The sequence below is a fragment of the Equus asinus genome, chromosome 21, assembly GCF_041296235.1.
Source record: "Equus asinus isolate D_3611 breed Donkey chromosome 21, EquAss-T2T_v2, whole genome shotgun sequence".
NCBI lineage: Eukaryota > Metazoa > Chordata > Mammalia > Perissodactyla > Equidae > Equus > Equus asinus.
This window is the reverse complement of record NC_091810.1, coordinates 16,104,508-16,126,460: the sequence shown is the minus strand read 5'-3', so window position 1 is coordinate 16,126,460 and position 21,953 is coordinate 16,104,508. Positions and strand designations below refer to the sequence as shown.

Sequence of the window (21,953 nt, the reverse complement as noted above, 5' to 3'; positions counted from 1 at the left end):
TGGGAGGGGGAGGGAAGTCAGTTACAGGAGGTTACCAGAAACAGGAATAAGATTATTATGCAGATTTAAGTCCTTGCCTTTGGCATTGATTAAGAGTTTCTAGAGAGAAAGTCATCTCCCCTTCCTGGTACAGAGAGGGCGATATCTTTACAGATGGAGAGTTCCTTTACAATGTAAATGTCTCCTAACAAAGGGCAAAGTTCCACTTTTCAGTTGCTTTCCTGCCTGCAAAGGAACCAGCCTCAAATAATCATCATGCCAAAGAGACATATCTTGGGGTGGCCATTTCCAGGTCCCCACAGCACGCTGTCAGAAAGTGAGGGCACTGACTGGGAATCTCAATAAATCTTATCTGCAGGGAGGGAAGACCAGCGTAAGGATGAGCTATCCTTGGTGAAGACATAGCAGTCCTTGATTCTAGCTGAGAGAGTGTGCTTGGTATTTTGTGGGTGACACAAGGTCCTTGTTTTGTTTAGGCTGAGACACAGTTGTGAAGTGGCCTTGATTTGTCTCACTCTATCACGGTCTCAGAGGGACCTTGTTTGAGGCCAGTGTTCCGTGAAATTGCATATGTCCAGCAGGAGAATCGCACGGCCCAGCTGTGAGTACCAGGACATCTCCCAGATGTCAGGGGCTGCTCTTTGTCCTTCCTTCCTCTCTCCCTCTCTCCCTCTCTTTCTCAGGGTTCTTGAAGCCTTGAATCAGCAGCACAGGGTAAAGAACCAGGACAGGGTCTTTAATATAAAATAGACTTGTTATTTACCGTGTGACCTTTGGGGAGGGCAGCCTCAGTTTCCCCACTTGTGGAATGGGGATGATAATAGTGTTCACCTGTCCTGGTTTGCCTGGGACTGAAAGGTTTCCTGGGACAGAGCACTCTGAGTGCTAAAATGGGACAGTCAGCAAACCAGGACTAGGAGGGGATTACAGATGTTTGTAGAGACGGGGATAGTGACTGGTGAAGAAGACACCTCAGGACATCGAAACTTTGGACATTAGCAGTCAGGGAAGAGCTTGCCTGGGGCAGTGAGGGGAAGCTTCAGGAAAGAGGTAATGTGGGAGAAAAGTCCTTAAGGGTGGAGAAGATTAGACTAATTGCTCTTTCTGCTGTCCCCCAAACAGATTATCTGACTCTTATTTGTCATTCTAGTCTGTGACCTGTCTGGAAAACGGGCATAACAATTCCCTCTCTGAAGCCAGGTCTTTTCTTTTCTTTTTCTTTCTTTTCTTTTTTTTTTAAATAAGGGATGATTTTTTTTTAGGTATGCTTTTTTGTTTGTTTGTTTGGGTGAGGAAGAGTGGCCCCGAGCTAACATCTGTTGCCCATCTTCCTTTTTTTCTTTTTCTCCCCAAAGCCCCAGGACATAGCTGCGTATCCTAGTTGTAGGTCACTCTAGCTCTTCTGTGTGGGATGCCACCACAGCACGGCCTGACGAGCAGTGTGTAGGTCCATACCCAGCATCCGAACCAGTGAACCCCAGGCTGCTGAAGCAGAGCACGAGAACTTAACCACTCGGTCATGGGGCTGACCCCTGAAACCAGGTCTTTCTACATCTGAATCCACCACTGGAAGGAGCTCTGTGAAGAGAGTGCTGTCTTCCTCTCTGGATCCCCTCAGTGCCTTTCCCAAAGGGACAGCAGGAGGCCCAGTTGAAGCTGGACTGGATGGGGCTGGAGAAAGTGAGAGCACATGGCATGGGGGGAGAAGGCGAACAAGTGGATGCAGGAAGGAAGTCACCTTTCTGGAGCAGGAGTTGAGAGTGGAGGAGTAATAAACAAGGCTGGAGCAGTTGGTTTAGAGTTTACCCTGCAGGAGTGGGTGTCCCAGAGTCAGCCCCATTAATCTTTGGTGATTCGGCAGATGATCATAGCTTCCACGAGGACCCAGTGCCAACAACACTGGACCGGATAGTTAGAAAGAGGTTCCATGTCCAATCTGTCTGGACCGTTCTGCTTAAATATAGCATGCTGGTGGCAACTCTGGAACCAGTCGGCCTGGGATTAAATCCCAGTTCTGTGACTGACTAGCTGCATGACCTTGGGCAAGTTACTTAACCTCTCTGAGCTTCACTTTACTCTTCCATAGAGTGGGGATAACAATAGTATGTACCCTATTGAGTTTTCATATTAGTTCACTTAAAGTGCTTGTAACCGTATTAGTCATTATTAAATTTAGAAGAAAGTCTGTTTGGTGCTAACATATCTTTAACACTTCCTGCCCACTTATTCATCCCTCTCTTTTAACAAAGTGAGTGTGCACCCCAGGCTCGGAATCTTCGGCAGGCAATGGTAGCAGATTCCATCATAAAAACATTGCCCTGCTTTCCTGTTTGTTTTGTCGTTGTTGTCGTTGTTTTAATAGCTACTTTCAATTTATGGCAGACACTACTAGGTTTCCATCTTGGGTGGCAACATAAAATTTCTTTTCAAAATAAATTATTTTAAGTAAAGATATGCATTAAAGAGAAAATCTTAAAGAAAAAGATGAAACGAATAATACAAGTGGTTATAGATGCGGCAACGGTTCTGGAAGCGGTATGCGAACGAATGAAGTTTAGGAAACGTCCCTGTGGAAGATGAGAATCCCTGGATAGTTTGGAGCAGGAGAATTCTGATAAGAGCTGCAGGAGGCATGATCAGCTTGGGGCCCGGGATGGACGGCAGGTAGACAGGCCTCCAAGCTGCCTGGGGCTGGAGGGGGAAATTCAAGAGAATTTTATGAATACTTTTCTAACAAACTAATTGCAAATAGACGTCTGACACAATCTGGGAAATCTGAATGTGGACTAAATATTAGATTATTGAAGGACTACTGTTACTGCTGTTGGCTGGCATAGCATGGAAGTTATGTACAAACAATGTCAATTGTTGGTGATGCAGGCTGGAGTGATGACTAGTGACGTGACACCGTGTCTGGGATTGCTTTAAAGCACTCCAGCATCAGAGAAAAATGTGGGAGGGGGAGTGATGAAGCACAGCTGGCCAGCGTTGATGACAGCAGCTGGGTTTTTCATACTCGAGAGTTCGTTTTTCTTTCCACTTTTGTGTATGTTTGGAAGTTTCCATAATAAGAGTCTTTAAGAATGCAGAGTGTCACTGGACCCACATTCCATGGCATCAGAGAGGCAGGACCTGTTCGTCAATAGTGTCTGGACAGTGGCTTCCATCTCTTTGTTTGAAGCCAGCGTGGAAGCATTTAGCAATAGGACACCAGGAGAATCCTGGCTGAAAATGCCGGCGTGGAATCTCAAGCTGTGAACTGTATCAGGCTGGTCATCCCATCCTGTGTTGTCTGACCTGCAGCTATAGTTTTATTCTTTAGCAGGTGTTCAACAATCTCTGTAAACAGTAATCTCTGTAAATGTGAGTTGTTAACCTTTACGACAACTAGAAAGAATGGAAAGAGAGGGAGGGAGGAAGAGAGAAAGGAAGGGAGAGAGGGAGTGAGAAAGGAAGGAAAAGAAGGAAGAAAGGGAGGAAGGAAGGAAGCAAGGAAAGAAGGGAGGGAGTAAAGAAGGAAGGCAGATTCAAAAAAGGAGGCTCTTGAGAACTATTTGAAATCCAAGACCCAAATGTTTGGGACGGGCTTATCTCTGCTGGAAGAAGACACTGCCTTCAGCCTGGGAATTCTAACTCTGGGAAGTGACTCCCCTGTGAGTGGTGTCTGGACTGAGCTCAAGCCTGTGCAGATGTCACAGGACACACCTGTGCTATGTGTGTGATGGGACAAGTTCAACCTCATTTGCTTGAAGTCACAAACATCTTTCTCTATCCCAGAAAGAAGTAGTTTAGTCTTATATATAGTCCAGAGCCGAAAGCTGGGAGACCTCAGTTTGAGTTCTGGCTCTAGCTGTGCGACTTTAGCCAAATCACTTAAACTCTCTGAGCCTCAGTCTCTTCATAGGTCAAATGGAGGAATCACCTGCCCCTCAGAAGAGAACATGTGAGAGTGCTCAGCAAATGTTCTTTTTCTAGTTCTGCAGGAGGAGCTTAAAGGATTTCCCCAGTGCCCTCTGAGCAGGGCTTGGACCTCACAACACAGAGTATCAGGAGATAGGCAGAAGCCCCCACTGAGACCCAGGCAGAAGTGGAGCCTAGAAGGAGCAGCCTGGCCTCCCCACAGGGCCAAGTGGAACGACTCCTGGGGCAGGGAGCTGTCTTGGGGGATGGCCTGCTGCCTTGGCCTTCTCCTCAAGCCCTGACCAGGGACAAAGATGAGTGAGGAGAATTACTTGCCAATAAAACCCACCTTCAGACATCTTCCGGGCACCTACTGGGTGGAGGGTCCAGGAATGAACCAGTCCGCCCTCCACTCTAGAATAATAGCTGGGCACATGGCTACCAAAATGAAGATTACATTTCTCAGTGCCCTCATAGCTATGTGTGGTCAATGGATTGTAAGTGAAAGTATCTATTCCAACTAGCTAGAATATGAATGTGATGGCAGCAGGAGTCAGAGCAGCAATATTTGACCAGGAGGCAATATTGGGAAGGTTAGTTATAATGAGAGGAGACATCTAAATAGCAACAATATAAATCAGAAAACAATGAACAATATCTTCAAAGTGCTAAAAGAAAATAACTATCAACTTAGAATTCTAAATCCACCTAAATTTTTTTTTTGAGGAAGATTAGCCCTGAGCTAACATCTGCTGCCAATCCTCCTCTTTTTGCCGAGGAAGACTGGCCCTGAGCTAATATCCATGCCCATCCTCCTCTACTTTATATGTGGGACACCTGCCACAGCATGGCTTGCCAAGCAGTGCTGTGTCCACATCCAGGATCCAAACCAGCAAACCCTGGCCCGCTGGAGCGGAACGTGCGAACTTAACCGCTGTGCCATTGGGCTGGCCCCTAAATCCACCTAAATATTTAAGAGCAAATGCTTAATTTAAACACTTATCAATGAGTTTATCATTCCCAGAGTCTTGCTGAAAGAACTTCCCAGATTTCCTAGATCAAGAAAAAGGAACCTGAACACAGAAGGAAGGATAATGGATAATGTAAGCAGAGAGTTGGAAACTCTAAGAATGCATCAAAAAGAAATTCTAGAAATCAAAAACACTGTAACAGAAATGAAGACTGCCATTGATGGGCTCATCAGCAGACTGGACATGGCTGAGGAAAAAGTTAATGAGCTTGAAGATAGGGTAACAGAAACTTCCCAAACTTAAGTCCAAAGAGAAAAAAAAATAGAACAGATTTATCTAAGAAATGTGGAACAATTTCAAATGTGTAACACATGTGTAATTGAAATGTCAGGAGGAGAAGAAAGAATGCAGCAGAACTGTTTTAAAATGTAGGTTTTATTGTTATTCAAGTATGGTGAGGCCAACAGATTAGGAGACAATTGTCAATGAAAAGATAGTTTGTTACTAATAGTTACCAAAAGGAGAGTGCATGTCACACCATGAGGGCCACACAGAGAAGCACCAGAGTCAGTCAGGAGGCAGAGGGAACAAGTGGAAAACGAAAAGGAGGCTTTATTGTGGTTTTCACGAGAAGAAACAGGTAAGGCAAGGTAAGAATACTTTAGGATTGGCAAAGGGGCTGTCCTGAGTTGTCTTGTACCTGGCTCTCAGGTGATTAAGTTACTATTAGAATAGCAACCTTGAGGTGACAGCCCAAAAGAGGAGGTAGGTGAGGGGTATGGGCTCTGGATTGGTTGCTTTCCATATAAAAGTTGAATCCTGGGCAAGATGTTTGCTATCTCTAGGAATTAGTTAACCCTTGGAGGCACAGTCTCTCCCCAGTCAGAGAGGTCCCAGATGCCAGAGCATCAAAAACACAGAAAGAAAGAAAATATAGTTAATACAAGAACTTTATTTGAAGGAATGATGGCTGAGAATTGCCCAAATTAATGACAGACGTCAAACCATTTGACTCCATCAAATCCAGGAAGCTCAGAGAACACTGATTAGGATAAACTCCAAAAATCTACATGTATGCATATCATATTCAAACTGCAGAAAATCAAAGACAAAGAAAATCTTAAAAGAAGCCAGAGAAAAGGAAAAGCTTACCTATAGAGGAGCAGTGATAAGAATTACAGGGGATGTCTTTCAGAAACCACATAAGCAAAAAGAGAGTGGAGTCAAATAGCTAAAGTGTTGAAAGAAAAGAAACACCAACCTAGAACTGTATATCCAGGGAAATTATTCCTCAATAAGGAAGGAGAAATAAAGACTCTCTCAGATAAACAAAACCAGAGGGAATTCATTGCCATATCTGCTTTGCAAGCAATATTAAAAGAAGTCTTTCAGGGAGAAGGAAGATTATATAGGTCAGAAACTGACATCTACATAAAGAAAGGAAGAATATCAGAGAAGGAATAAGTAAAGGTAAAATAAAATATTTTATTTTTCTTATTCTTAATTGACTTAAAAGATAACCAACCATTTGCTTAAAGTAATAATAATAATGCATTGAGTGATTATAGCATACAAATAAGTGAAACGAATGACAGTAATGTCACAGAGGAGGACAGAGAAGAATTAGGATCACTCTTTAAAAAAGCCTGCACTACCCATGAAGTGGTATGGTATAATTTGAAAGTGGACTTACATTAGTTTAAAATGTATATTTCATGTATATTAGTTTAAAATATTTAAACGAAAACTCTAGGGCAGTTTTTTGGGATTTTTTTGGTTTTTTGTGTTTTTCGCTGAGGAAGATTAGCCCTGAGCTAACATCTGTTTCCAATCTTCCTCTTTTTGCTTGAGGAAGATTTGCCCTGAGTTAATATCTGTGCCAATCTTCCTCTATTTTGTATGTGGATCACCACCACAACATGGCCACTGACGAGTGGTGTAGGTCCATGCCCAGGAACCGAACCAGGGCCACCAAAGCAGAGAGTGCTGAACTTAACCACTAGGCCACAGGGCCAGCCCAAAAAGTTTTGAAAAAGAAGTATGATTGATAGGATAAGAGAGGAGATAAAATAGGATTATATAAAATGCTTGATTAAAACCAGAAAAGGAAAAAAGAGAGTGAGAAAAAGAAACAAAGATAAAGCCAATGAATAGAAAACAGTTACAAACATGGTAGCAGATATTAATCCACTTTAAATATGGATGGTGTAAATACACCAATCAAAAGACAGAGATTGTCAGAGTGCATAAAAAAACAAGACCCAACCATATGTTGTCTACAAGAAACCCACTATAAATATAAAGACTCAGGTTAAAAGTAAAGGGATAGAGAAATATATATCAGGTTAATAGTAATCAAAAGAAAGCTGGAGAAGTTATATTAGCTTCAGACAAAGCAGACTTCAGACAAGGAAAATCATCAGTGATAAAGAGGTCAATTCTCCAAGGACACATAAATGTTTCTACATTTAATCATGGAGTGTTAAAAACATGAAGCAAAAACTGATGAAATTTTAAAAAGAAATAGGCAAACCCACTATTATAGTTAGAGACCTCAAGACTTCTCTTTCAGTAATTGCTAGATCAAGCAGACAGATAATCAGAAGACAGTTGACCTGAACAGCACCATCACCTTGACCTAACTGACATTTACAGACTACTCCACCCAACAACTGCAAAATATACATTCTCTCCAAGCTCTCACAGAACATTCATCAAGAGAGACTACATTCGGGGCCGTTAAACCCATTTTAAGAAATTTAAAAGAATAGAAACTATACGGAATATTCTACAGTGGAATTAAACTAAAAATAACAAAAAGATAGCTGGAATATCCCTAAATATTTGGAGATTAAACAACATACTTCTAAAGAACACATGGGTCAAAAAAGAAATCTCAAGAGAATTTTTCAAAATATTTTTAATTAGATGAAAATGAAAATACAACTTGTCAAAATGTGTGGGATGCAGTGAAGACCATGCTTAGAGAAAAATTTATAGCATTAAGTGCAAATATTAGAAAGGGAGAAATATCTAAAATTAATAATTGAAACTTCCATGTTCAAAAACTAGAGAAAGAATAGTAATTTAAGCCTAGAGCAAGCAGAACAAAAAAATAATAATAAAAATTAGAGCAAAATTCAATGAAAATGGAAACAGGCAAACAATAGAGAAACAATGAAACCAAATATGTATGGCAAATTACTTTTGTTGTTGAACACTAGAGAAAGACTAGAAGTCGATGCTCAGTTCCCGCCCTAGTGCAGGCAAGATGGCCCGCAGGCCTTTGGCCAAGTCTCTGAACTTCTCATGGAAACTGACCCCCAGCTCCACAGCCTGCCTCCCAGGCTCACTCCGGCCCCTTCTGCTGCACAGGCACAGGCGCTGTCTTCAAGTCCACATTCTTTCACAAATAGTCGAGTAGGACATTGACACTAAAGAGTGCTTTACATAGAACACACAAAAAGGGATATCTGGACCATAAGGCTAGAGCAGAAAGCCTTCAGGGGTAAACTACATCTTCACGTCCTATCAAAACATTTCCCTGAGTGTGTTCTAGGACATGAGTGGCCCAAGGTATCTCCTGCCATGGGAGTGCACCCTTAGCTCTCCCTGTGGTTAGGGGCCTGCCTCTGGATATCTATCTAGCGTTTGCTTGGTGGTAACACAGGGGATAAATTACGGCTGGCTGCCTAGCTGGACTGAATCTTGTGACTATAGTTAACAGTACAGTATCATACACGTGAAAGTTTCTAAGAGAGTAGGTCTTAAATGTTCTTACCAAAAAAAAGGTAACTATATGAGGTGACGGGTGTGTTAACTGACCTTACTGTGGTCATCATTTTGCAACATACACATATACTAAATCATCACATTGTACACCTTAACCTTAAGCAATGTTATATGTCAATTATACCTTAATAAAACTGGGGGGTGGGGAAAGAAAAGTCCCTTCCCCCAGAATGCTTCACTCACTTGCTTGAGAATTCCTCTAGTAATGGGCAATTTAGTTAAATTTTCTGTTCCCTGCTAACTAATGACGCAAGGAATTCATGCCCAGTTAAAACATAAGGAGGCATAAATCACAGCAGATCCTTTCTTGAACGTGTAGGGATTGAAGTGCCAAGTGGGAGACGGAATAGGGACCCAGGGTAGGAGGAGCTGAAGGTGACGAGGAGGCAAGGATGGAGCTTTAGGGAGGCAAACAGTGAAGGGAGACAAGAGGCATCAAGAAAATCCTCTGTGGCACAGCTTTCCTTATGCTGCTATAAACCTACAATGGTTTAAAATTTTAAGAAAAATCTTCTGTCTTGGGTGACTTTTGAAGGCTCATCATCTCTGTTGTAAATCTTCACATGAGAATCCTTTTTGGTCAGCCTCTGTTGTGAGGAAGGTCAACATGAGTCATTGCTAATAAAAGTTACACAATCAAAGCTAACGAAGGATCCATTTTAAAAATAAATAATAAATCACAGCAGATTCAACACATGCTTCCTTGAGCAGGAGGGAAAGGGATGGGAGGACAGCTCGGGGCTAGAACTGTGTAAACCCCAGAACCTACTTTGTCTCACAGAAACCCCATAATCCCATTAGGCTCCCTGGGATGCAGAACTCGGCCATGCACCTGGAAGTCTTTACCTTTGCAATCCTTAGTCTCTTTTTCATAGTAAATTCCCGCTGGACACTCGTCCAAACAGTATTCGTAGAGAACCAAGGTCGTCTCAGCGCAGAGGTCAAAGTCATCTGCTAAGGGGCCACTGCACTCCAGACAGTCTTCGTGGCAGGGGACACACTGGCGTGCATCTTTGTAGAAGTGGCAGGGACAACACTAATGGCACATATCTCTTTACAGGAAGGACTCAGGCATATACTCTGGGGGAAAGGGGAAGCAGCAAGTGACCCCCAGGGGGACAGCAGAAAGTCATTCCTTTTGCAGTGGGCTAGCCTGACCCTATCACTTTGGTTCATTTGACCTGAGGGTACATTTGCCCCATCCCCACCTCCACATCTCACAAGCCCGGCCAGGGAGAAGAGACCACATACGGTGACCCAATTAGATGATGCTGGGTTTACATCCTGAAATAACCTGCCCCTTGGAGGTGCAAAAAACTGTAGTGCTGTGGCAGACAAGTCATGGTTGAGATGCTGGAGGTCTTGTTTGGAAAACCCGGAAGGCATTAACAGATTTTTAAAATTGTGTCGAGGACCTCAGGCTCTATTCAATATAGAAAGCAGTTTAGGAATTCTTGGATTGGCTAACTCTTCATTCACTGTTGGATAGACCAATGAAATATACATGGTTAATCAGTATGAAGAATACATTGCGGGTCTATTTGTGTTCATTCATTCTCTTATTTGGGGGAATTCGGGAAAACACTTTAGGTTACACCAAGAGATTCCTTTGGATAGGACAGTGCCAGTGAAATGAGTCTGTCTTATTCTGGAGAGGAAATTAGAAAGACAGCCTTTCTTGGAAGACAATTCCAGAGAAAAAATTCCTACCCAGAGTGTTATTCTCAGAGTCTTATAGTTGCCTGAACTTTCCCTTTGTATCTTTCATAACAGTTGCAATACACTAGCAACCTCTGTTTCATTAATATCAGTTTCTCTTATAAGATTTTGTGCTTAAAGAGGCGAGAACTTTGGGTTCTTATCTGTATGTCCAGAACTGGGATACAGCTTGGCTCACCCTTAGTGCTCAGTACATGGGTGCGAAAGAAATCATGCAAAATGGGTCTCCTGTCTGTCTTAGCTTGCAGAATCCATAATGGAAAGGCTTTATCTCACCCTATTTCCTAAATGATGTGCACAGAGATAGATACATTTCAGTAAAGGGAGGGAGACTGGTTCCCCCAGTTCTGGGGGGATACCCTACACTCAGATAGTCGGCTCCCAGCTGGGGAGGCTCAGCAGAGCCACACTCTCACTGAGGATGCTCCCAGGTACCTCTGCATGTTTTCTCATGGGTGCAGTCCTGGTGCATCTCTGGGAAACACCTGCACACACCCCTCACAGCCACATGCCTCTTGGAGCAGGTTTCTTGGTATGCTCCCTGGTCCAGGACGAGGCCTCCTTCACAAGAGTGGCAGTTGGTGGCATTTTCTTCACGCATTCTCCAAGGAGAGCTACAGTGTTCACATGTGCCGTCTTCTGCATAGAAGCCCGTGAGGAGAGGAGAGAGCAACTGGAGCTTTCTCCCTAGAAAAATGACTAACACCAGGTGGCAAAGGAGTTGGGACAGAAAATGGAAGGAGTGCTGCTATTGTTGACCAAGTTGAATGCATCAGATTTCCTGAGGAAGTGTGTTAAAAAATTAAATTTGGACAAATAAAATGAAAGGGACAGGTATTACCCTTGTGAATTGGGTTTGTTTGAAGACAATTTTTGTTAATTTGTACACAGTTTAGTCACCATCTAATTTCCCTATTTTATCTCCGGATTGTCATTCTTTTTTCTTTCTTTTTGTTAGAACCTTACAATAGAGTAGAAAATGCTTTTTATTCAACTTAATAAGTTTTAAAAATTTTTATTGAGGTCATAACAGTTTATAATATTGTGAAATTTCAGTTGTACATTATTATTTGTCAGTCACCATACATATGTGCCCCTTTACCCCTTATGCCCACCTTCCCCTCTGGTAACCACTAATCTTTTTGTTCATGTACTTATCTTCCACATACGAGTGAAATCATACAGTGTCTGTCTTTCTCTGTCTGGCTTATTTTGCTTAACAGAACCCCCTCAAGGTCCATCCATGTTGTTGCAAATAGGATGATTTTATCTTTTTTATGGCTGAGTAGTATTCCATTGTATATATATACCACATCTTCTTCATCCATTCATCAGTTGATGGGCACTTGGGTTGCTTCCATGTCTTGGCTATTGTAAACAGTGCTGCAATAAACATTGGGGTACATAGGACTTTTGGGATTGCTGATAGGGGTGAATAAATCTCTTTGAATTGTTCCTTTCAAGTTCTTTGGATAAATACCCAGTAGTGGGATGGCTGGATCATATGGTAGTTCTATTTTTAATTTTTTGAGGAATCTCCATACTGTTTTCCATAGTGGCTGCACCAGTTTGCATTCCCACCAGCAGTGTATGAGGCTTCATTTTTCTCCGCAACCTCTCCAACATTTGTTGCTATTAGTTTTAGATATTTTTGTCATTCTAACGGGTGTAAGGTGATATCTTAGTGTAGTTTTGATTTGCATTTCCCTGATGATCAGCGATGATGAGCATCTTTTCATGTGCCTATTGGCCATCCGTATATCTTCTTTGGAGAAATGTCTGTTCATGTCTCCAGCCCATTTTTTGATTGGGTTGTTTGATGTTTTGTTGTTGAGTTGCGAGAGTTCTTTATATATTATGGATATTAAGCCTTTGTCAAATATATGACTTGCAAATATTTTTTTCCAGTTAGTGGGTTGTTTTTTTGTTTCAATCCTGTTTTCATTTGCCTTGAAGAAGCTCTTTAATCTGATGAAGTCCCATTTGTTTATTCTTTCTATTGTTTCCCTTCTCTGAGAAGGCATGGTGTCCGAAAAGATCCTTTTAATACTGATGTCAAAGAGTGTACTGCCTACATTTTCTTCCAGAAGCCTTATGGTTTCAGGTCTCACCTTTAGGTCTTTGATCCATTTTGAGTTTATTTTGGTGAATGGTGAAAAAGTGTGGTCAATTTTCATTCTTTTACATGTGGCTTTCCAGTTTTCCCAGCACCATTTGTTGAAAAGACTTTCTTTTCTCCATTGTATGCCCTCAGCTCCTTTGTCAAAGATAAGCTGTCCATAGATGTATGGTTTTATTTCTGGGCTTTCAATTCTGTTCCATTGATCTGTGCACCTGTTTTTGTATCAGTACCATGCTGTTTTGATTACTGTAGCTTTGTAGTATGTTTTGGAATCAGGGATTGTGATGCCTCCCGTTTTGTTCTTTTTTCTCACGATTGCTTTAGAAATTCGGGGTCTTTTGTTGCCCCATATGAATTTTAGGATTCTTTGTTCTAATTCTGTAAAGAATGTCATTGGGATTCTGATTGGGATGGCGTTGAATCTGTAGATTGCTTTAGGTAGAACGGACATTTTAACTATGTTTATTCTTCCAATCCATGTACATGGAATGTCTTTCCATCTCCTTATGTCGTCAGCCAATTCTCTCAGAAAGGCCTTGTAATTTTCATTATATAGGTCCTTCAATTCCTTAGTTAAATTTACCCCAAGGTATTTTATTCTTTTTGTTGTGATTGCGAATGGTATTGTATTCTTGAGTTCTTTTTCTGTTGGTTCATTACTGGAGTATAGAAATGCTACTGATTTATGCAAATTGATTTTATACCCTGCAACTTTGCTGTAGTTGTTGATTACTTCTAACAGTTTTCCAATGGATTCTTTGGGGTTTTCTATATATAAGATCATGTCGTCTGCAAACAGCGAGAGTTTCACTTCTTCCCTCCCTATTTGGATTCCTTTTATTCCTTTTTCTTGCCTGATTGCTCTGGCCAGGACCTCCAGTACTATGTTAAATAAGAGTGGTGATAGAGGGCATCCTTGTCTCGTTCCTGTTTTCAGGGGGATGGCGTTCAGTTTTTGCCCATTGAGTATGATGTTGGCTATGGGTTTGTCATATATGGCCTTCATTATGTTGAGGTAGTTTCCTTCTATGCCCATTTTGTTCAGAGTTTTTTATCATAAATGGCTGTTGGATCTTGTCAAATGCCTTCTCTGCATCTATTGAGATGATCATGTGGTTTTATTCCTCAGTTTGTTGATGTGGTGTATCACGTTAATTGACTTGCAGATGTTGAACCATCCCTGTGTCCCTGGTATGAATCCCACCTGATCATGATGTATGATTCTTTTGATGAATTGCTGAATTCTGGTTGCCAAAATTTTGTTTAGAATGTTTGCATCTATGTTCATCAGTGATATTGGCCTGTAGTTCTCTTTTTTCGTGGTGTCCTTGTCAGGTTTTGGGATCAGCGTGATGTTGGCCTCATAGAATGTGTTAGGAAGTGTTCCATCTTCCCTAATTTTTTGGAATAGCTTGAAAAGGATAGGTATTAAATCCTCTCTGAAAGTTTGGTAGAATTCCCCAGGAAAGCCTTCTGGTCCTGGGGTTTTATTCTTTGGGATGTTTTTGATTGTTGTTTCAATCTCTTTCCTTGTGAATGGTCTGTTCAAATTGTCTGCCTCTTCTTGAGTGAGCTTTGGGAGATTGTAGGAGTCCAAGAATTTATCCATTTCCTCTAGGTTATCCATTCTGTTGGCATATAGTTTTTTGTAGTATTCTCTTATAATCTGTTGTATTTCTGCAGAGTCTGTTGTTATTTCTCCTCGCTCATTTCTGATTTTGTTTATTTGAGCTTTCTCCCTTTTTTTCTTTGTAAGTCTGGCTAGTGGTTTGTCAATTTTATTTATCTTCTCAAAAAACCAGCTCTTTGTCTCATTGATCCTTTCTACTGCCTTTTTCGTTCCAATAGTATTTATTTCTGCTCTGATTTTTATTATTTCTCTCCTTCTGCTGACTTTGGGCTTCATTTGTTCTTTTATCTCTAGTTCAGTTATGCGTGCTTTAAGGTTGCTTATTTGGGATTTTTCTTGTTTGTTAAGATGTGCCTGTATTGCGATGAATTTTCCTCTTAATACAGCTTTTGCTGTATCCCATATGAGTTGGTATGGCACGCTATCATTTTCATTTGTTTCCAGGTATTTTTTTTATTTCTTCTTTAACTTCTTCAATGATCCATTGCTTGTTCAGTAGTGTGTTGTTTAGTCTCCACATCTTTGTGCCTTTCTCAGCTTTTTTCTTGTAATTAATTTCTAGCCTTATAGCACTATGATCTGAGAAGATGCTTGTTATTATTTCAATTTTTTTAAATTTGTAGAGGCTTGCCTTGTTTCCCAACATATGGTCTATCCTTGAGAATGTTCTGTGTGCACTTGAGAAGAATGTGTATTCAGCTCTTTCAGGGTGAAGTGATCTATATATCTCTATTAAGTCCAATTGTTTTAGTTTTTCATTTAGCTTCACTATTTCCTTGTTGATTTTCTGTCTGGATGATCTGTCCATTAATGTGAGTGGGGTGTTGAGGTCCCCTACTATTATTGTGTTGTTTTTAACATCTTCCTTTAGGTCTGTTAATAGTTGCTTTATAAATCTTGGTGCTCCTGTGTTGGGCGCATAGATATTTATAAGCATTATTTCTTCTTGATGAAGTGTCCCTTTGATCATTATATATTGTCCCTCTGTGTCTGTCTTTACCTGTCTTGTTTTGAAATCCACTTGGTCTGATATGAGAATTGCAACACCTGCCTTTTTTTCCTTGCTATTTGCTTGAAGTATTGTCCTCCACCCCTTCACCCTGAGTCTGTGTTTGTCCTTGGGGCTGAGGTGTGTTTCCTGGAGGCAACAAATTGTTGGATCGTGTTCTTTAATCCATTTTGCCACTCTGTGTCTTTTTATTGGAGAGTTCAATCCATTCACGTTGAGAGTGATTATTGATGCATGTGGACTTAGTGCTGTTAATCTGTCGCTCATTATCTTGTTTTCCTGCATTTCTTTTCCTGTTTGCTTTAGACTACCCATTTAATACTGCAATTTCTTATGCTGGGTTTCTTAGATTTTTCCTTATTTATGATTTGTGACTCTGTTCTGTACTTTATTTTAGTGTCTACCTTGAAGTTTGTATTTAGAATCTCGTGTATAATATAGTCTATTCTCTGGTGGTCTCTTACTTACTTGACCAATACTGATTTAGACCCTTTGCTCTTCCCCTCCTAAATAATTATTTTCATTTTTCATTCCAACTCGTCTTATTAATTGGTAGTTAGAGTGCTAAGATCGTCCTTGTTTTGGTAGTTTCCTTACCTTTACCCTAATGCTATAAGTGAATATTTGCTATCCTGTTCTGGTTCTATCCATCCATCTCCCTAGTCTGTGGATTGTGTCCCCTTTCTCCCTTTTTTCTTTTTTCAGGTATGAGAGCCTTCTTGAGGATTTCTTGTAATGGAGGGCTTTTAGTTACAAATTCCCTTAACTTCTGTTTGTCTGAAAAAGATTTAATTTCTCCCTCATATCTGAAGGAAATTCTTGCTGGATAGAGTATTCTTGGCTGAGGATTTTTATCCTTTAAAGCTTTGAATATGTCACTCCATTCTCTCCTAGCTTGTAGGGTTTCTGTAGAGAAATCCGCTGACAGTCTGATAGGGGCTCCTTTATAGGTTATTCTCTTTTTTTTTTCTTACTTCCCTGAGTATTCTTTCCTTATCTTTCCTTTTTGCCAACTTTACTACTATGTGCCGTGGGGTAGCTCTTTTTACATTGACAAATCTAGGAGATCTAAAACCCTCCTCTACACACATTTCTCCGTCGATCCCTAGATTTGGGAAGTTCTCTTCAATAATTTTGTTAAGCATACTTTCTGCTCCATTTTCCTTTTCCATATTCTCGGGAATTCCTATGATCCTTATGTTTTTACTCCTCATTGAATCCATTATCTCTCGGAGATTTTCCTCATTTTTTTTAATTCTTAGTTCTCTTTCTTCCTCTGTCTGGCGCCATTCAGCCTATCTTCGATTATGCTAATTTTCTCCTCTATGTTGTCTACACGGGCATTCAGGGAGTCCGTATTCTGTTTTATCTGGTCCATTGTGTTTTTCATCTCAAGTAATTCTGTTTGATTCTTCTTTATGATTTCAATCTCTTTTGTGAAGTAACTCCAGAACTCGGCTTGTTTCTCTATCTTTCTCTCTACCTCATTGAGTTTTTTGATTATAGCTGCTCTGAACTCATTATCACTTAGTTTACCTAATTCCAAGTCCTCAGGACTTAATTCTATGTTTTTATTGTTTTCCTTCTGGTCTGGGGCTTTTATAAATTGCTGGATGGTAGAGGAGCGGTTTTTTCCTCATGGTGGTAGAATTCAGTTGCAGGGGCTGGCCCCGTGGCTGAGTGGTTAAGTTCGCGCACTCCGCTGCAGGCGGCCCAGTGTTTCGTTGGTTCGAATCCTGGGCGCGGACATGTCACTGCTCATCAAACCACGCTGAGGCAGCGTCCCACATGCCACAGCTAGAAGGACCCACAACGAAGAATGCACAGCTATGTACCGGGGGGCTTTGGGGAGAAAAAGGAAAAAAATAAAATCTTTAAAAAAATTCAGTTGCAGTTACAGCCTGTCGCCACTAGATGGGGGTTGAGAGCCGCATGTTATGAGCTCTCCGCCTTGGGGCAAGATGGCTGCGCCCACTGGCTTTGCCGGGGCGGGGGGGGGGGGGGGGGGGGGGGGGGCGGTGGCTGTTACTCACACGCACCGGTCTGGGTTCAGATCAGTTCTGTTCTCTGGTCTCCCAAGGCCCTTGATTTATGGGGTCCCCGCGGACAGAAGCTTTCCCCCCGTCAGCGGGTCTCCACTGAATCAGCAGCAGGAGTCCTGGATGATCCCCGGGTCACGCGGCCCCTCCCCCGCTCCTTCCCGACCCCGCCGCAGCCATCCCAGACTCTAGGGGAGGGAGCGATGTTCTCTCCTACCATTCCAGCGCCTCGGAAGGTGTAAGCAAGGTTATGATCTCCGCCTTCTTGGTATTGTAGGTCTCTAACGAGCTGGTATTATGTTTATTCTCTGAAATTCAGTTCTTCCAATCTTTTGTTGTATTTTGGAGGGGAGAGAATCCCGGGTCAGCTCACCCCGCCATTTTGCTCCACCCCTCCAATCTTCCTCTTTTTGCTTGAGGAAGATTGTCCCTGAGCTAACATTTGTGCCAATCTTTCTCTATGTTTTATATTTGGGATGCCACCACAGTGTGGCTTGATGAGTGGTGTGTAGTTCCATACCTGGGATCTGAACCAGTGAACCATGGGCCACTGAAGTGGAGTGTGTGAACTTAACCACTACACCACTGGGCTGGCCCTGGTCTTTTTGTTTTGTTCCTGGTTTCCCTGGCCTTGTAGAAGCACTTTAGTCTGATGAAGTCCCATTTGTTTATTTTTTTCTTTGTTTCCCTTGCCTGAGTAGACATTGTATTTGAAAAGATCCTTCTAAGACCGATGTCAAAAAGTCTACTACCTATATTTTCTTCTAAGAGTTTTATGGTTTCATGTCTCACCTTCAAGTCTTTAATCCATTTTGAGTTAATTTTTGTGTATGGTGTAAGATAATGGTCTACTTTCATTCTTTTGCATGTGGCTGTCCAGTTTTCCCAACACCATTTATTGAAGAGACTTTCCTTTCTCCATTATAGGTTCTTGGCTCCTTTGTTGAAGATTACCTGTCCAGAGATGTGTGGTTTTATTTCTGGGCTTTCAATTCTGTTCCATTGATGTGTGTGTGTGTTTGTGCCAGCACCATACTGCTTTCATTACTACAGCTTTGTAGTATAATTTGAATTCAGGGACTGTGATACCTCCAACTTTGTTCTTTTTTCTCAGGATTGTTTTGGCTATTCAGGCTCTTTTGTTGTTCCATATCAATTTTAGGATTCTTTGTTCTATTTCTGTGAAGACTGTCACCGGCATTCTGATTGGGATTGCACTGAATCTGTAGATTGCTTTAGGTAATAAGGGCATTTTGAGTATGTTTATTCTTCCAATCCATAAGCATAGAATATCTTTCCATTTCTTTATGTCTTCTTTGATTTCTTTGAATAATGACTTATAGTTTTTAGTGCATAGATCTTTCACCTTTTTAAATTTATTCCTAGATAACCTATTTTGTACTTTTTGTTGCAATTGTAAATGAGATTGTATTCTTGACTTCTCTTTCTGCTAGTTTGCTACTTTTGTATGTTGACTTTGTATCCTGCAACTTTACTGTATTTGTTTATTTCTAATAGCTTTTTGGTGGATTCTTTAGGATTTTATGTATATATAGCATCATGTCATCTGCAAATAGTGAGAGTTGCAATTCTTCCTTTCCAATTTAGATACATTTTATTTCTTTTTCTTGCCTAATTGCTCTGGCTAAAATTTCCAATACTATATTGAATACAAGTGGCAAGAGGGGGCATTCTTGTCTTGTTCCTGTTCTCAGAGGAATGGCTTTCAGTTTTTATCCATTGAGTATGATGTTGGCTGTGGGTTTGTCATATATAGCCTCTATTATGTTGAGGTACTTTCCTTCTATACCCATTTTTTTTTTTTAGAGTTTTTATCATAAATGGATGTTGGATTGTCAAATGTTTTCTGTCTATTGAAATGATCATGTGACTTTTATTCTTCATTTTGTTAATGTGGTGTGTCACGCTGATTGATTTGCAGATGTTGAACCATCCTTGCATCCCTGGAATAAATCCTACTTGATCCTGGTGTACAAACCTTTTCATGTATTGTTGTATTTGACTTGCTAATATTTTGTTGAGGATTTTTGCATCTATGTTCATCAGCGATATTGGCCTGTAATATTCCTTTTTTGTGTTGTCCTTGTCTGGTTTTGGTATCAGGATAATATAGGTCTCATAGAACAAGTTAGGAAGCTTACCATCCTCTTTAATTTTTCAGAATAGTTTGAGAAGGGTAGGAATTAAATCTTTGAATGTTTGGTATAATTCATTAGAGAAGCCATCTGGTCCTGGACTTTTGTTTTGGGGGAGGTTTTTAATTACTATTTTGATCTCTGCTTGTGTTTGCACTATTCACGTTCTCTATTTCTTCTTGATTCAGTTTGGGAAGTTTATGATTCTAAGAACTTATCCATTTCTTCTAGGTTATCCAGTTTGGTGGTATATAGCTTTTCATACTATTCTCTTATAATCCTTTGTATTTCTGTGGTGCCCATTGTAATTTATCCTCTTCCATTTCTGACTTTGAGTCTTCTCTCTTTTTTTCTTAGTGAGTCTGGCAAAAGGTTTGTCATTTTGTTCATCTTCAAAGAATGAGCTCTTAGTTTCATTAATCCTTTCTATTGTTTTTTAGTCTCTATTTCATTTATTTCTGCTCTGATTTTTATTTCCTTCCTTCTAATGACTTTCAGCTTTGTTTGTTGTTCTTTCTCTAATTCTTTCAGGTATGGGGTAAGCTTATTTGAGATTCTTCTTCTTTGTTGAAGTAGACCTGTATTGCTATAAATTTCCATCTTAGTACTAGTTTTGCTGTATCCCATAAGTTTTCATATGTTGTGTTTTCATTTTCATTTGTCTCTAGTATTTTCTAATTTCTCCTTTGATTTCTTCATTGATCCAACAGTTGTTCAGTAGCATGTTGCTTAGCCTCCACATATCTAGTTTCATAGTATTGTGGTTGGAAAACATGCTTGATGTGATTTTTTTTTTTTTAAAGATTTTATTTTTTCCTTTTTCTCCCCAAAGCCCTCCCCAGTACATAGTTGTGTATTCTTCGTTGTGGGTTCTTCTAGTTGTGGCATGTGGGACGCTGCCTCAGCGTGGTCTGATGAGCAGTGCCATGTCCGCACCCAGGATTCGAACCAACGAAGCACTGGGCCGCCTGCAGCGGAGCGCGCGAACTTAACCACTCGGCCACGGGGCCAGCCCCCTTGATGTGATTTTAATCTTCTTAAGTTTATTGAGGCTCGCTTTGTTTCCCAACATATGGTCCATCCTTGAGAATGTTCCACGTGTATTTGAGAAGAATGTGTATTCTGCTGTTTGGGGAGGGAATGTTCCATGTATATCTACTAAGTTCACTTGGTCTAGTGTTTCATTTAAGGCCACCATGTCCTCATCAACTTTCTGTCTGGATGATCTACCCACTGACATAAGCAGAGTGTTAAGGTCCCCTACTATTATTGTGTTGCTATCAAGTTCTCCCTTTAGGTCTGCTAGGAGCTACTTTATACACTTTTGTGCTCCTGCGTTAGGTGCACATATGTTAATAAGTGTTATGTCTTCTTGGTGGAATGTCTCTTTTATAATTATATAATGGCCATCTTTGTCTCTTATCTTTTTTTTTTTAAGATTGGCACCTAAGCTAACAAGTGTTGCCAATCTTTTTTGTTTAAATTTTATTTTTATTTTTCTCTCCAAAGCCCCCCAGTACATAGTTGTATATTCTAGTTGTGAGTGCCTCTGGTTGTGCTATATGGGACACCACCTCAGCATGGCCTGATGAGTGGTGCCACATCCATGCCCGGGATCCAAACTGATGAAACCCTGGGCCACCGAAACAGAGTGCTGGATCTTAACCACTGGCCACAGGGCCAGCCCTCTTGTTATCTTTTTTATCTTGAAGTCTTCTTTGTCTGATATAAGTATGGCTACACCCACATTATTTTGCTTGCTGTTTGCCTGGAGTATCTCCTTTCATCCCTTCACTCTGATAAAGGCTGGTTTTTAATGTCATCTCAGCAGGTGAGCACATGCCAAACGGAACAGAAGTAGGGACATCACAGCGCCCCAGCACAAGCCAGGACGGTGCTGACACAGCGGCCGCCGTCTCAAAGCGCAGTGAGGCAGCAGCTCTGGGCTGTTCCATCCAGGGCTCTTGCTGTAAGAGGGGCAATGCTCATCAGGGTCCCTCCACTCGGGGGGCGCTGCTGGCCCCGCTGTCCTGACAGCCCGAGCTCCTGTGCGAACACCTCTGGGTAAGTGACGGATGTCGGCCTCTCACCACCTCCAGTGACAAAACACTAGGAGGCTCGTGCATCTCACACACCGCACCTCACTCCTTCAGTCGCAGCGTCTCCCCCGGCTCCCTCAGCGCAGCCACTGGGCTCCGTCACCGTCCGTCCGGCCTTCCTCAGGGGAACGGCCTCTGCCTGCGGCGCTCCCCCCGGCCCCGGGCCAGCCCCCCGCAGGCCCCGAGCAGAGCAGCGGCCCCGGAGACGCCGGCCGCACGCACGGACGCGGGGCTCCGGACGAGGCTCCCTCCCTCGCTGAAGCGCTCAGCCCGGAGAGGCAGGCGGGTGTCCGCGTCTCTGCGGGGCCAGCAGCTCCTTCCCCTGCGCGACGCCTTCTGTCCCCACCGACTCGTCCCCACGCCCTTCCCCCTCCCCTCCTGGGATTAACGGGCGCCTCACAGCAGCGAGCACCCGCCCGGCTCCAGACGCGCCCCGGCCGCCGGCGCCGCCCGCACAGAAACTCGGCGCCTCCCCTCCGCCCTGGGGCCGCCCCGCCACTTCGCCGGCCCGCGCCG

The 21,953-nt window shown here is 41.9% G+C and overlaps 1 protein-coding gene; it reads right to left on the bottom strand.

Moving 5' to 3' along the window:
* The window catches only part of TMEM40 (transmembrane protein 40), a 71,119-nt gene that overhangs the window by 36,770 nt on the left and 12,396 nt on the right, over nucleotides 1-21,953 (bottom strand).